The sequence below is a fragment of the Narcine bancroftii genome, chromosome 6 (genome assembly GCF_036971445.1).
Source record: "Narcine bancroftii isolate sNarBan1 chromosome 6, sNarBan1.hap1, whole genome shotgun sequence".
Classification (NCBI taxonomy): domain Eukaryota; kingdom Metazoa; phylum Chordata; class Chondrichthyes; order Torpediniformes; family Narcinidae; genus Narcine; species Narcine bancroftii.
Genome location: NC_091474.1, coordinates 25,016,495 through 25,031,855, shown reverse-complemented (window position 1 = coordinate 25,031,855; position 15,361 = coordinate 25,016,495). Strand labels below are relative to the sequence as shown.

General features: G+C 41.9%; 1 long non-coding RNA gene across 1 annotated transcript; it reads left to right on the top strand.

Annotated features, from left to right (window-relative positions):
- Window positions 1–1,178: 1,178 nt before the first annotated feature.
- LOC138737461 (uncharacterized) lies at window positions 1,179–11,088 on the top strand. The gene is made up of 3 exons (XR_011340940.1): window positions 1,179–1,256; window positions 3,917–4,010; window positions 10,623–11,088. It is a non-coding gene; the product is annotated as an uncharacterized lncRNA (long non-coding RNA).
- Window positions 11,089–15,361: the final 4,273 nt, after the last annotated feature.

The following is a 15,361-nucleotide window of genomic DNA, read 5'->3' as shown; positions in this document are numbered from 1 at the left end:
CTGGGTTAGAATCTTGCACTGTCTGTAAAGAGTTTGTACGTTCTTTCCATGTCTGCATGGGTTTCCTCCGGGTGCTCCAGTTTCCTCCCACCCTTCAAAAAGTACCAGGGGTTGTAGGTACATTGGGTGTAATTGGGTGACACGGGCTCGTAGGCTGACAGGGCCTGTTACTGTGCTGTAGGTCTACATTTTAAAAATGTAAAAATCTCAAAGATACCGATGTGGAAATTCTCATTGGCAGTATAGATATAACAGAGATGTAGAAACTGGGTGAATAGAACAGGTTCTTATGGGAGTAGAAGGCATAATTGAGATGACTATGGGAGCCTGCAGGCTTTTAATAGACAATAGATGCCAACTTTGGACCTGAGGCAGAGAAAGAGCTGTCAAAAAAGAGATGAGTCAGATCTGGACCACGTGAAAGCAGAACAGAAATCAATAACTAAGATAAAGATATTGCAGAGCTTGAACTCTCTTTTTGAAAAGCCTTGGTCGATTTAGTCTCCACCCTTGTATCTCCTAGAGAGAGTGCGTTCCACATCAAGGAGCAGAATCAGTTAGAACAATGGCAGTAAGGGGAGTTGATAGGGTGGAACGTCAGTTGGATCTCTGAGGGGCTCCAGGCGGGGAGATAGGTTCCGACTTCTCGCCACTCGTGCTGAAACATGTCCATGCTTTCCTGAGAGAGTACTTTGGCACTGTGAATGGCATTAAATTTCATCATGATGAAGGGCTCAAGCCCAAAACGTTGGTTATGTATTTTTAATCTTTGCTACATAAAGGGCACTGTTTGACCTGCTGAGTTTCTCCAGCATTGTGTTTTGACTTCAACCACGAAGTCTGCCGACTTTTGTGATTTACTACTAATCACTCTGGTTCAGTGGACACAGAGTTCTCAGAAATCATGCTTTCCTTGAACTTGTTAGCAGGCTTTCCTGTCAATTTGCCAATATCTGGGCACATTACAGCAGTCAGCAAGAACTTCTTTGCATTGCTTGGTATTTTCAATGACATCGTTCAAGTTCCTACCTGATGTTCTGTGTGGTCAGAATGACCTCATAGAAATAGTTTCAATCCAAAAAAAACAATTTCCTCACAATCCTCCCAAGCCACTACTTCATCAATTTGTCACCCATTGTTGCCACATCAGCTAACCTTTGCATGTATTGTTTATTTGAGTGAGTATGTGTGAGTATCTTTGAACACGCCTCTTCCCGTAACCTGCCACCAGGTGGGCAAGTTATTTGACAATGCAGGTAGATTTGATCTTTGTGCTAAACTGACTGATAAAGAGCAGGGGTAAGCCTGTTCATATTCAAGTTTATTTATCAACTGATTATACCAATGCAACTTGTTGAAACCACGTTCTCCAGTCCTTGGTGAAGAAACAGTTCAAACACACATATAGACGAACGAATATAAATACATATATTTTATTAGGAAAAACCCAACACCCAACCCCAACCAACCAATTTTCCCCTGCAGCCGCTGCAACCGTGTCTGCCTGTCCCGCATCGGACTTGTCAGCCACAAACGAGCCTGCAGCTGACGTGGACTTTTACCCCCTCCATAAATCTTCGTCCGCGAAGCCAAGCCAAAGAAGATATAAAAATAAATATTCTTAATAATTAGTTGACTCATGGAGAGAGATTTTAGCAGTTTTGCAGTCATTCAGCACTCTCACTGTCCGCGCAAAGAAGCAATTCCTCAGCCTGGTGGATCTGGCTCTAAAACTCCGTAGGGAGTGGCTGGAAAGTGCTGCATGCAGGATGGAAGAGATGCAGCCGGCCAGGACGCTCTGGATAGAACTCCTCTACAAAGCTGATTGTTTCAATAATATATAATATAATATCATATCATATACCGTAATAGTATGATAAAAATGTTGATTGGCTTGCCACTTGACCCAACAAGTGAAGAAACTTGAGAGATCCCTTGTTTCTAAGGCCAACTATCATAATACAAGAGTGTAGAAGTGTAATTAGAGGATTCAAAGCTGGAGCCAGATGCTTGGAAAAATTCCAAGGTAAATTCGAATGTGGATGGAGTGAGAGTTGGGAGCTTTCCTCTAAAATAATAAAATATTCAAAAGCTGTTCTCAGCAGGTATATCAAACAAATGTTGACATCTAGATGAATGGGGAGGATTTGGGACAGCTGACCAAATTCTTGGTCAAGTTAGGGAAGGAAGGTCTTAAAAAAGGAAGAAGAAGCAGAATGGTTCAGAGAGGTTAGCCCCGAGCAGATGTGGCAGCGTTGATTAAATGGGTGCCCATGTAAGATACCAGGAGTGGAAGAAAATGGAGTTGGGTTTGTGGATGGGCTTTAAAGTGAGAAAGAGAACCGAGAAGATTCCAAATCAGAAGCTAGGGGATGGTGAATGGGAAATGGGGTCAAATGTTCATGGAACTTGATGTTTTTGGATGTGGGAAACAGAGCCATGGATGTCATAGAGTCACACAACAGACAGTAGCTCTTTCAGCCTGATTCATCCATGCTGACCAAGCTAGGATTCTGGGCTAGTTCCATTTGCCTCATTTAACCCTTATCATTCTCAGCCCCACTTGCCTGTAAATCTGTCCAAATATCTTTTGAATATTTTTATTATGCACAGATTCCTCTGGTGGCTTGCTCCAGATTTGGACCACTCGTCTGAGGGAACAAGATGCCTCCTATGCTCCTTTTCAATCTTCCCCTCTCACCTTAAAGCTATGCCCTCTAGTTCTAGGATCAGCTACCCTTGGAAAAAAAGGATATGATCATTCACTTTCCCATCTCCCTCATGATTTTATAAACCTTTATAGATTTCCTTCACTTCAGGGAATAAAGGCCAATCCTACACAGCCTCTCCCCTATAACTCAAACCCTCCAGTCCTGGCAATATGCTGGTGAATCTCCTCTGCACATCCTGCAATTTTAAACTTAACTTTAAGTTTAGACATCCAGCACAATAACAGGCCCTTTCCAGCCCATGAGCCCTCACCACACAATTACATCCAGTTATTATCTATTAACCAACTAACCATTACACCTTTGGAACCTGAGAAGAAACTGGAGGACCCAAAGGAAACCCACACGGACACAGGGAAAACATATGGACAATGGTAGATTCGAACCTGGGTCGCTGGCAGTACAATAGGTATGCACTACCACTCTGTTAATTGTGCCCTAATGTCCTTCCAATACCTGGATGACCAGAACTGTGCAGATTATTGTAAGAGTGGTCTTACCAAACCCTTGTACAGAGAGATCATAAGACCACAACTTTGGTACTCTGCACCCTGCCAACCTCCTTCTGCTCAACTCTGTCTACCTGATCTGCCACCTTCAAGGAACTATATGCCTGCTTCTGTCTTACAGAGAGTGGAATTTTCAAGTGCAGAGGTCACATGAATGAGGGTTCAAGCAGCATGTGACCAATGGGAGCAGTGACACTGAGGGGAGCGTAGTTGGAACTTCAGCTCACAATCATTAAAATCATAATGCCTCATGGAGAAACGAAACGTGCCTTACATTTTTGATCTGGCCCAAATTGTATCTCAAGACCCACACCAAAGAGGCTGAACCTTAAACTCCTTTGGTAGTGACCCAGCAGTTACATCAAGCCTCAGCTAGGGAGAAGTTGGATAGGATTGGTCTTTATTCCCTGGAGCCAAGGAGGATGAGGGGAGACCTATAGAACTTTATAAAATCATGAGGGACTAAAGTGAATGGTCACAGCCACTGCAGATTCCAGAACTAGAGGGCATCTAAAAGGATGCTAACAAATGAGTCACAATTACTGACCTTTCCAGTGACCCTTGCATCCCCAAAAGGTAGATGGATATTTCTCTATTTAAATTATGACTATCGATACGTGTCTCAAAGGGGAAGGGGGATTTCTAATTCCAATACTTATCTTGTTTTAAATGATAAAGGAATAAAAGATAAGCCACAGAGAAAATGCAAGACCAAGGACATGGTTTCAATTTGAGTCGATCAACCTTCACATCAGCCCCAGATGCTAAAAGGGTAGGTTGATTTTAAGGCATTCTCTCTTGCTGCCAAAGTGATTCATCAGCACCCTCAAAGTTGGACATGTGGGCAGGCCACACAGTCTGCTATCTGCAAATGATCTGGGGCTAAGAAACGTTTCATAAAACGGAGATACTCGGCAGGCACTTCCAACCTTATGTGACCTCAAAATTACCTTTTTAAAAACAAAGGAAGCTTGCTCCTGCAGTCACTAAGCAAGGTGAGTAGTTACACTGGTTTAACTCTTATAAAACTCTTTATAATGGACTGTTGATATTGTCACAGAGAGCTTCTATTAGCTGAGATTATGAGATAGTTGGGGTAATAAGATCAAACATAAATCTGGGTCAATTTAACTCTTCCTCAGACACTCTTATTCATACATCTCAGGTGTGAACATCTATTTATCTATCCTTTATGTTTATTATCTCTGCGTTGGCCTATTGTGGTAATTTTATTTATATCTGGTGTATCTTATGTAAGTAAGAATATCAGTGCATCTGTACATCATATGACAACAAGCTCTCTCATCCTTCATCTCTCTCATCTCCTTGCTGGCTCCCATTCAGTAAAGCACCTTCAAAAGCTAAACTAACTAGCTAAGCAATTGGCAAGAAGGGCAAGAAATAGCAGAAAAGGGTATTCAATTTTTGCTTTCTGTTTATTCATTGATAGTATGTAGACATGCTGGCATGTCCCAGTTGTCATGTATCTTGATCTTGAGTCCCACACTAATGAGGTGCAGAACCTTAAAAGGCTTTTCGTAGTAACCCAGCTGTTGCGTCAAACCACAGCCAGCATCTAAAAAAAGGACGTGAATAAATGAGCAACCACTGCTGACCTTTCCCATGACACTTGCACCCCCAGAAGGTGGATGGATATTTCTTTATAAAAATTATGACATCTGTCTCAAAGGCTAAGGGGATTTTGAATTCTAATACTCATCACATCAAGAATCAACTGCATTGGAGTCACATAATAGAACTAAAATCAGCAGATGCTGTGATTGTATGGAAAAAACGCAAATTGGAGGAACCCTCTAACTGGATGGCATTAATATCAACTTCCAGTTCCCTCTCCCCACCGGTGCTCCCCATCTATTCCCCCATGTCTCCTATCTTCTAGCTCTCTCTTACTTTTCCCTCTGTCTCCTTTCCTGCAGTTCTGTTTCCACGGAGCCCCAAATAACTCCCCCTCCCTCAGTCAATTGTCACCTTTCCTCTTTCCTGTGATCTATCCATGTCCAATTATAACCCTTTTCCTGTTGGCCTGCACTCCTTCCCTGCCCTTTCTTCCTTTCTCCCCAGCCTTTTAATTCAGGTACCTGCCTGCTTTTTACTCATCCCTTGAAAAAGGGCACAGGCCTGAAACATCAGTAATATATCTTTACCTCCTATGGACACTGCTAGACCTGCTGAGTTCCTCCAGTGTTTCTGTGTTTTCACATATAGACAAGGGCAACAGGTTTCTATCCATGAAATACATTAGTGTACATGATTGGCCTAAACAGAATCCAATTGTTTCATGGTTATTGACCTTGGACTGTTCATCTAATTCCAGGTTTATTTAATTGTTTTAGTTAAACTGAACTTAAATTGCCTGTAGTGTGGCTTAATGCAAACTTGTGTCTCTGAAAGAATAGTCATGGCTTCTGGGCTCAGTCATTTAACAATTTTGTGCATCTCTGCCGTCTTTTTCTCATGCTTATTAGAGATTGTCACTTGAGATCCACTGCTGATCTTTTAAGGGAGTGTGTGAAACTTAACACACAGAGTACAATTTAAATCAAACATTAATGAACCACAAAAGGAAACCTTAATGGGGACAAATGAAAGTTTGAATATCAACTTCAGACCAGAAAGGGTATCTCGTCCCTCCTATGAATACCCAGTGGCAGTCTGATGTGGTGGCATGTCTGACTTTGGAAAAAATTAGATGTTCTATTACTGATATGAATTTTGTAGGTTTATGGGGTCCTTTTCTTAATTATTTTCATAATTTATAAGGCTGCTTAGATCTTGTATAGTGATTTGGGTGTTTCCTTTTTTTAGTAGTGGAGCATGTACGTGGGGTGGGTTACATTATTACTATAATTTTTTGGTTATCCGTAGTTATATGTACCAATATAGTTACTTAGTTGGTGATTTACTCATTATTATTATTACCTATGTATCATTTACTGCTAAAACTCAATAAAAATATTAAAAGAGAAAGGGTAGCTAAAGGGAGAGAGACAGGGACATTTCGGAGACATTCTGGAGTGATGCAACAGAAAACCTGCCCAGTGCTGGTAGGCATGGAAATGAGAGAACAAACTGCAAGAGGCAAGAAACAGGGCAGTGTAGCTATTGTACAAGTTTGTAAAATTGGACGAGGTTCCAGAGGAAGGGAGGATGAATGGCCATAGAGGCATTTCAAATTCATTCAAGTTCAAGTTTATTATCATCTGGCTGCATATATACATCCAGACAAAACAATGTTTCTCCAGACCACATAACACATTTCTCACATGGCACATCAAATATAATCTAAAATAAAAATGTAATGAATATTCTGGAATAACGTTCTCAGTTTCATTCATGAAAGACCCAAGGTTACAGGATACCGTCATCAGTCTCACAGCTGGCGGAAAGAAGATATTTACCAGTCTGGAAGTCCTGATTTTGAAGCTCCTGTACCTCCTTCTTGATGGTAGAGGGTCATAGAGACTGTGTGCTAAATCGAAAGGGTCCTCAGTAATTTTTTGAACCCTATTTAAGTAACTCTTCTGGTAATGCTGCCATTAAAGGAAAGGGAGACCCCAGTGATTTGCTCTGCTATTTTGATAATCCCCTGTATTGACTTCTGGTTTTACAAACTTGCACCATTGTCAGTGCAGCTACTGCACTGACAATGGTGCAAGTCACTCTCTTTGAAAACAAAGATGTGAATTTTGAAACTAAGTCAGGGCTAAAGCAAAAGATAATGTTTGTTGGGATGTGTGGGAATGATAGTAAACAGGGCCTCATTTCTTCTCTCTTCCATCCTGATGGAAGCGATAGATTCCGATCCATTCGTTGATTCATAAGCAGCTTTTAATACTGATCTCTTTCCTGATTATCTATGCCAAAAGCCAGCCTGTGATGTTATGAAGTTTCTGACTCACCTTGATCATTTAGATATACTCCACCTCACCTTGCAGCTTTTTAGAAAGAAGTAGCTGCCAATCTGTCACCAAATACCAAATATAACGAGCTCAACCTGTTTGTAAACATTTGAGAGATTACATGTGTGATTTCCCCTCAAACCTATTACCTGGAAGATGTCAATAACAAGCGATGATATATTAAACAGTGATGTGTACCAAGGAAGTTGTGGGAATTCTTCTAAATGATATCATGGGATTGTTAATAGCCCACTGAGAGTTCAGAGGGAATCTTATCTAATGGCAGTATCTCTAGCGGTGCAGTTCTTCCCCAATTCTCCTCAGACAAACCGTGGATTTATAAACGTGAGCAACACAGGTTTAAAAGAATCCAAAAATCATTGCGAAGTGGTGGCCCAAACCCTGCTCTTCATCCACCTCCATACACAGTGTGAGCTTGGGTTTGAGAGGCTGATGTCAAAACTCATCAGCTCCTGTCTGAGCAGTGACATGAATCCATTCCAAATTGCCTGCCGCAGCAACGGATCTACAGCAGATGCCATACACAAAGCCATGGAACTCCTGGACAGCAAAGACACATATATCAAGATGCTCTTTATTCAGATTTCAGATTTATTGTCAGAGTACATTCATGACATCACATACAACCTTGAGATTCTTTTTCCTGCAGGCAAGGCAGAATCACCTCTTACTGGCAGTGCAAAACAAACTGTGCACAACATTTACATGTAAACAAATATAAACAACTCAAGTGAAGTCAATTCAATTTACCTTTATTTATCATTCATACCATGCTCACAAAAGTAGGGGCAGCACGGTTGGCATAGCAGTTAGCTCAGCACCTTCACAGCACCCGTGATTGGATCTTGGGTTCGAATCCCATGCTCTCTGTAAAGAGATGGTACATTCTCCCCATATTTGCGTGGGATTTCCCTGGGGGCTCTGGTTTCTTCCCACTGTTCATTAATTGGGTGTAATTGGCAGGCATGGGCTTGTGGGCCGAAATGGCTTGTTATCGTGCTGTATGTCTAAATTTAAGTTTTAATAAAAATGTAAATGTAAAATTTAAAATTTAATTTTAACATGCAAGTGAAACTCGCTCAGTTGGCATGGACAAGATAAGCCAAAAGGTCTGTTTCCATGCTGCAGAGCTCCATGACTAGGTGTGTGAGTAGATAGGAGGTTTTGACATGAGCCAAAGGTGGAGCCTAATGCTTGATTGAAGCAGGCAGAGGGTTTTTAGGAGGTAATTTTGGCATGAGGTGGAGAAGTTGGGTAGGAGAGGATACCCCTTGGTCAAGGGATGAACAATGTAAGGGATGTCCAAGAGCCAGGCAGGAGGACTCCAAAGTTCCCAGGAAGCAACATCAATAGAGCAGCACAGTATGGAGCTGATGGACCTGCTCCCTCTGAACCCCAGAGACCAGGCTCCATCCTGGCCTTGGGAACTGTCTGTGTGGAGTTTGCATGTTCTTCTGTGACTGCGTGGGTTTCCCGGGTGCTCATTTCCTTCCATATTACAAAGACGTGCATGTCAGTAGGTTAACTGTCCAATCTACTCATGTAACACCTATGTCTTTGTGGCTTGGTAATGACAGCAACACCATCTACAAATTTGCCAATTATACCACAGTAGTGGGTTGCATTAAAAAAAAAGGCCATGAGTCAGAAAACACTGTGCAAAGATTTATATAAACCACCTTACCAAATAAATAAAGATAGTGCACAATAAAGAAAAAAGCAAAGTAAGGTAGTGTTTATGGATTATTGTTCATTCAGGAATCTGATAGCAGCGGGAAGAAGCTGTCCTTGTACCACTGAGTGCTCATCTTCAAGCTCCTGTACCTTTTTCCCAATTATAGCAGAGTGAAGAAGGTGGTGAGGGTTCTTGAGGATAGAGGCTGCTTTCTTAAGACACCACTTCTTGTAAATGTCATCAATGAAATGAAAATGGAGTGTTATAATCTGGGGGGCTTGCTGAAAATATGAGAAGAATAAATCAGAATGGTGTAGAATAAGTGTAAAGGGATGAATTCCATCTGTTTCTGCACAGTATGGCTCTATAACATGTGACTATCTATCAAAAGGACTTTGTTGGCAGTAAAGCATTTTGTCATTCTGTAAGACTTTAAGAGCAAGGATATAAAACTTGATGCAACACAAATCGTTCCCTGGGTTATTTAACAGGCATGTGGCAAGGTATCTGATGCTATTGCTGGACTCTGTCAAGGCAAGTGCTCTTGCAGTCATTATTGTAGAATCTCTGAGCCATTTCACAACCTTTTGGCCTTCTGTGACTTATGAACAAAGAGAGGATGAATTGATAAACTGGTGATAGTATGACTGTGCAGGGCTTCAATGCCTTCTGCAAATGGAGAAAGGGTCAATGTTGACCCTTTTATGTCAAAGAAGTCATGGTAGTTTCTGAAATGATTGATTGAGAAGCTCCAGTGATCAGAGGAACATTTAGAAAGGCTGTCTGAGTTCACAAGATAACTGAGAACATTCCATGTCATACCTGTTCGTGGAGATGATCTGCTATTACTATTCTCATAATTCTCTCTCTCTCCCCTCTTTCTCTCCTCTCTCTCTCTCTCTCTCTCTCTCTCTCTCTCTCCCTTCCCCTCCCTCTTTCTCTCTCTCAAAATAAAAGTGCAGGGTGTGATGTTACAGCACATCAAAGAGCGGAGTGTTAGGGTTACAAAGACAAAATGCAGGAGATGGAGAAAATTACAGTTAAAAACAGCAAAGGGCATCATTTTTTATTGACGAGGTTCTATCAAGAGCCTGATAAAGAATTATCCTTAAGTCTGGAGTTTTGTGTTTTCAAACTCGTACCTTCTATCTAATGGAAGAGGGAGTGGGGGCGGGGTTGGTATAGATGAATAATTATATTGTCATACACATTGTTTAATGCACATCTGCACTGAGATTCTTACTTGTTGCAGCCTAACAGGTATTTTGTAAAAGAAAACGATAATGGTATACCTAATTAAATTACAAAGAGACAATAAATATACCAGATAAAATAGAACTAATCACCTAGTGTAAAAAAATGAGTTTGTAATAGTGTAGGCAGTCCTTTCAAAGTGTTGGAGTAGTCAATGAGTAATGTAACATGGGTGGCATGGTTAGTGTCGTGGTTAACACAATGCTGTTACAGCACCAGGGTTCAAATCCAGAACTGTCAGTCAGTAGTTTGTACATTCTCCCCGTGTCTGCGTGGACATCCTCCGGGCCCTCTGGTTTCCTCACATCCTTCATAACCTAGAGGGGTTGCAGGATTATTGGGGTATTTGGACGGAACGGGCTAGTGGTCCAGAAGGGCCTGTTACTGTGGCGTATGGCTAAATTTTTTTTTAAAATAACAAGGGGAGGTTCAAGAGTCTGGTAGCTGTTGGTAAGAAACTATTCTTGAATCTAGCGGTGCTGGTCTTCATTCTTCTGTACCTTCTGCTTCACAGGCTAGTGTGGGGGACACCAATACCTCTGAGCGGAAAGTAGTGGACATGGCCCAAACATCACAGCCAAATCCCTCCTCACTACTGAGAACATCTACAGGGAACGCTGCTGTCGGAGAGCAGCAGCAATCATCAAGGATCCACATCACCCAGCCGACACTCTGTTCTCACTGCTGCCATCAGGAAAGAGGTCTAGGTGCCTTAAGAGCCACACCACCATGTTCAGGAACAGTTGCGACCCCTCCACTATCAGACTCCCAAACAACACTTACTTAAGGATTCTTACCTTGTTCATTACTTAGTATTGAATATTTATTTTCTGTATTGCCTAGTCAGTTTGTTTACATTTCTCTCCTTTGTATCCATATCTTTTCTTGAGTACAGTTTTTTTGCACCATTTATAAATAGAAATTGGGCCTGGCCCATGGGAAAAAAGGAACTCATGGTTGTATGTACTCTGACAATAAATCTGAACTTTGAACTTGAAACTTTTCTGCCTGAAGGTAGCAGTGAGATGGGTGTTGGAAATCCTTGAAGATGTTGACTCCCTTCATAAGATAGTGCCTCCCGTAGGTGAAGTGGGGTTGCATGATGGTCTAAGTTGGGACAATGCATAAACTCCCCATATTCAGAAAAACCAAGTTCAGGGCAGCAACTCCAGCGGCAGCATTCCTCTGCGCCTTTCTCCTCCTGTTACACCCCATTATCTTCCAAGAGATGGTCAGTGGATACCGGGAGTGCTCAATGGTGTTGACCACAGTGAAAATGCAAGGCAAGCGCAGCAGCACACCCAAAGATGGAGGAATCCTCTCAAAGAGTCAGGAAATGAGATACAAACACAATGCTGGAGAAAATCGGCAGGTCAAACAGTGTACTTAATGTAGCAAAGATAAAGATACATAACCAACATTTCAGTGTAGGCAAGTGCCCAAACAAAATGATGGGGGGGAGGGGTGGGGCCGAGTGAGGAGCACAATCCCACAGGCAGGAGGTAATAGGTGGATAATGGAGGGAGGGCACACCAGCAAACAGGGTTGCGGGGAGGGGATGGCTATGTATTGTGGTGCGCTGAGGTAGCACCAAGCAAGCACAAACTCAAATGACTCTACCACAGGTTTATTCCAGTAAAAGTCTGAACACCATTTCAAGCCTTGGTGGCTCAGGTTTATATTCAGGTCGGCTGATTGACATCTGGTCAGGTGGAGTCAGCCCCTTAGGTGGTCTTCCTGCAGGTACAGAGTTTACCCCCTGCAGTAGGCTGCTGGCCGTATCACCACATGTATCTTTATCTTTGCTACATAAAGTGCACTGTTTAACCTGCTGAGTTTCTCCAGCATTGTGTTTTTACTTCAACCACATTGTCTGCAGAATTTTGTGTTATTACAACAGGAAATGAGATATCCTGAGATCATGACCTGAAACATGACCAATGAACACATCATAAGATTACAAGATTAGTTGTTCTGCTTTACTTCTGTTTGAAAATGACACATTAATGGTCAGGTGTTCAACAGTGTTTCCATGGTTCATGTACTCACCCTTTAATCAAAGGTTGTGGGCTCAGACTCCACACTGGACACTTGATTTGTGTGGTGGTATACCACCGGCCTATTGCAGGGGGCAACATCTGTACCTGCAGGAGTGTAAGGGGACAGGACTACACCTGGCCGTCTGTCAATCAGTCGGCCTGAATGGATCAAGCCCCACCCGGTCGGGTGTCAATCACCCTCCGGGATATAAGCCTGCGCCAGCCTCCTGAGGCCTCACTCAGAGTTGCTGCAGCCACAGCCAGCCTGGCTCTGTGGAAGTCTTTGTGGATTAAAGCCTGTTGTACAGTCTTTACCTTGTGTGTGTCTGATTCTGGCTAATAGTGCACCACAATCTGGCTGGCCCTCTAGTGCTCAGATGTATTATATAAAAATCTGACTGCTTCAAGAGGCTCTTGTTTCTTTAAAACAAGAATTAAATTGTAATTTTAAATTAGACATACAGCACAGTAACAGACCATTTCAGTCCTCGAGCCCGTGCCTCCTAATTACATCCAATTGACCTACAACCCCAGTACATTTTGAACAGTTGGAGGAACCCGGAGCCCCCAGACGAAATCCATGCAGACATGGGAAGAACGTACAAACTCCTTATGGACGGCATGGGATTTGATCCCTGACCCTAATCACTGGCATTGCACTAACCGCTATGACCCCAAATGATTAGCTTTTAACTATTTTCTTTTTTTCTTTGTATTTTAAAAATCCTTTGTGCTGCCCTTTGATGGCGGTGTTGTAAATATGAAGAATGGGATAATTCAGCATGTCATTTTCATCCCTTAAAGGATCAAGATCCTTTTGTGGTCATGTAATATATGTGATAGACTTCAACTTTAGTAAAAACACAGAAATGCTGGAGAGACTCAGCAGGTCTCACAGCTTCCACAGGAGGTAAAGATTTATAACCAATGTTTCAGGCCTGAGTCCTTCCTGAAGGTAACATGATCAGCCATGATCAAATTGAATGCTAGGCCAGATTCAAAGGGCTCAATGGCCCCTCCTGCAACTATGTTCTGAAATACTGGGAAATGACTATCCATGATCCTAATAACACCCCAAATTTGAAATGAACTCGGCTTGTTGGAAAGGTTTAGTGTGGAGGAAACTAGATTAGAGCCCAACCTGAAACATTATTGTTTAATCTCATTCTTGGGGAATAACTCTTCAAATAAAAACTGCTGTGAGATCGAGATATAATACCTGAGTTAATATCTACAGCAGAGTTGGGAAAGTAATTTTTGGTGGAGGCAAGAAAGGAGAAGACATATAAAAGTACCTAAATAACCATGGGAAGATTGCAAAGAAAAGTTTTTCATCTGAAGTGATCTACTTTTAAAATCTTATTGTGAGAAAAAGCCATTTCCAACCACAGCTGCAATGCTTAAATGTCAACCTCGGCATGAGTCAGTGTGGAGAACTGAGATTTCATCATCACCTCTGATGAAATGTGTGTGACTCATAGAGAAACTTGCTGATTCAATGGGTAGCACCAAACACCCTGCTTGGTTTCTCTATTACTGCAAAGGCTCATTGATCACTGTCTGAACAGATGGCTGTGAATCAGGAATGAGTGTGCTATAGGAAATATTTTAAGGGTTTCAAAGCCCTCAGGTGGAAGACAAGAAATGTCAAATCTAAATTTATACTGTGGTGTGTGTGTGTGTGTGTGTGTGTGTGTGTGTGTGTGTGTGTGTGTGTGTGTGTGTGTGTGTGTGTGTGTGTGTGTGTGTGTGTGTGTGTGTGTGTGTGTGTGTGTGTGTGTGTGTGTGTGTGTGTGTGTGTGTGAGCGCATGTGTGATTCCAATCTCACACATCTACAAAATGTAAGATAATGACGAGATTATTTTCAGACTCAGAAGTATAATACATTGAAACTTACTTGCTGCAGCCAAGTCATTACTTTTACTTAAAAAAAAACTACAATAGACCCCAGTGCAGAAAAAGATGATACGCATAAAGGATAGATGATAAATGTTCACAGTTACAGTTAGTGGTGTGTCAGTAGTGCAGACAGATGTTTTTGTGGAGCTGCGGGAAAAGTGTTGAGGAAGTCGAGGGACGGGAAGGGGTTGCTTGTGTAATGTCCTGAATTGCAGGCCATTGGTTCTTGGGATTTGATTTCCGATGGTGCTGTCCAAGAGGACTCTTCAACGACACTGATGTTGAATCAAGGCTCAAGATGACTGGGTAATGGGCTGAGACCCAGGTGGACTTTCTGTACAGGAGGAACCTCACACAAACAAGCCAAAATAGAATCAGAATCAGAATTTATTGTCATGAGCAGGTCACGGAGTTCAGCGTTTTGCAGCAGCGTCACAGAGCAAACATTCATAGTATATGCTTTGTATGGTTCAAAGAGGAATTTGAAGATACAAAAATAAATAACCGAATGGTGAAGTGGTAAAAACCAATTGCAAAACATTATTTTCATTAACTGGGATGAACCTTAACAGCTGAAAATTTAAATGTTAAGTTTTTAATTTTTTAAATTAACAGCACGGTACAACTCCCCCAAACATTTTGAAGGGTGGGAGAAATCCAGAACATCAGAGGAAACTCTTGCAGTCATGGGGAGAATGCACAAACTTCTTATAGACCACGACGGATTCGAACCTGGGTTATTGATGCTAAAGTAGCATTAGAATGTAAATATTATTCCAACTGGTCACCAAAGGAATAATGCATTCTTTTATGATGCAACATGATGACGTATAAGATTGCTGAGTTGAGTTAAGCTAGAAGGTCTGCAGATACTGTGGTTGTAGTTTAATACACAAAACCTAACAGGACCTGCAGCGTTCTTTATGGCAAAGGTACATAAACCAACATTTCAGGTGTCAGCCCTGAAAGCCCTCAAGGAAAGAGCAAAAATCAGGTGATAGGGTGAGCGAGGGCCGGAGAAGGAGCACAGGCAAGAGGTGGATCTGGGTTGGAGGGCACAGAGAAAAAAGCCAGGAAGTGTTAGGGAGAGGGAATAGCTCTCTGAATGGAGAGGGATGGGGTGGAGAGCAGGAAGAAAGGAGATAAAGAGAGAGAAACAGAGGAGGAACCTAACAGAAACCAAGAATTCAAGATTCTTTTATTGTCATGTAATAAAACAGGGCAATATTATACAAAATTGCCAAGTGCCCCTTACAGTCAGAGAAAGAGAAGCAAAAAAGAATCCCTTCAGAGTTACTGAGTGTCCATGGATTT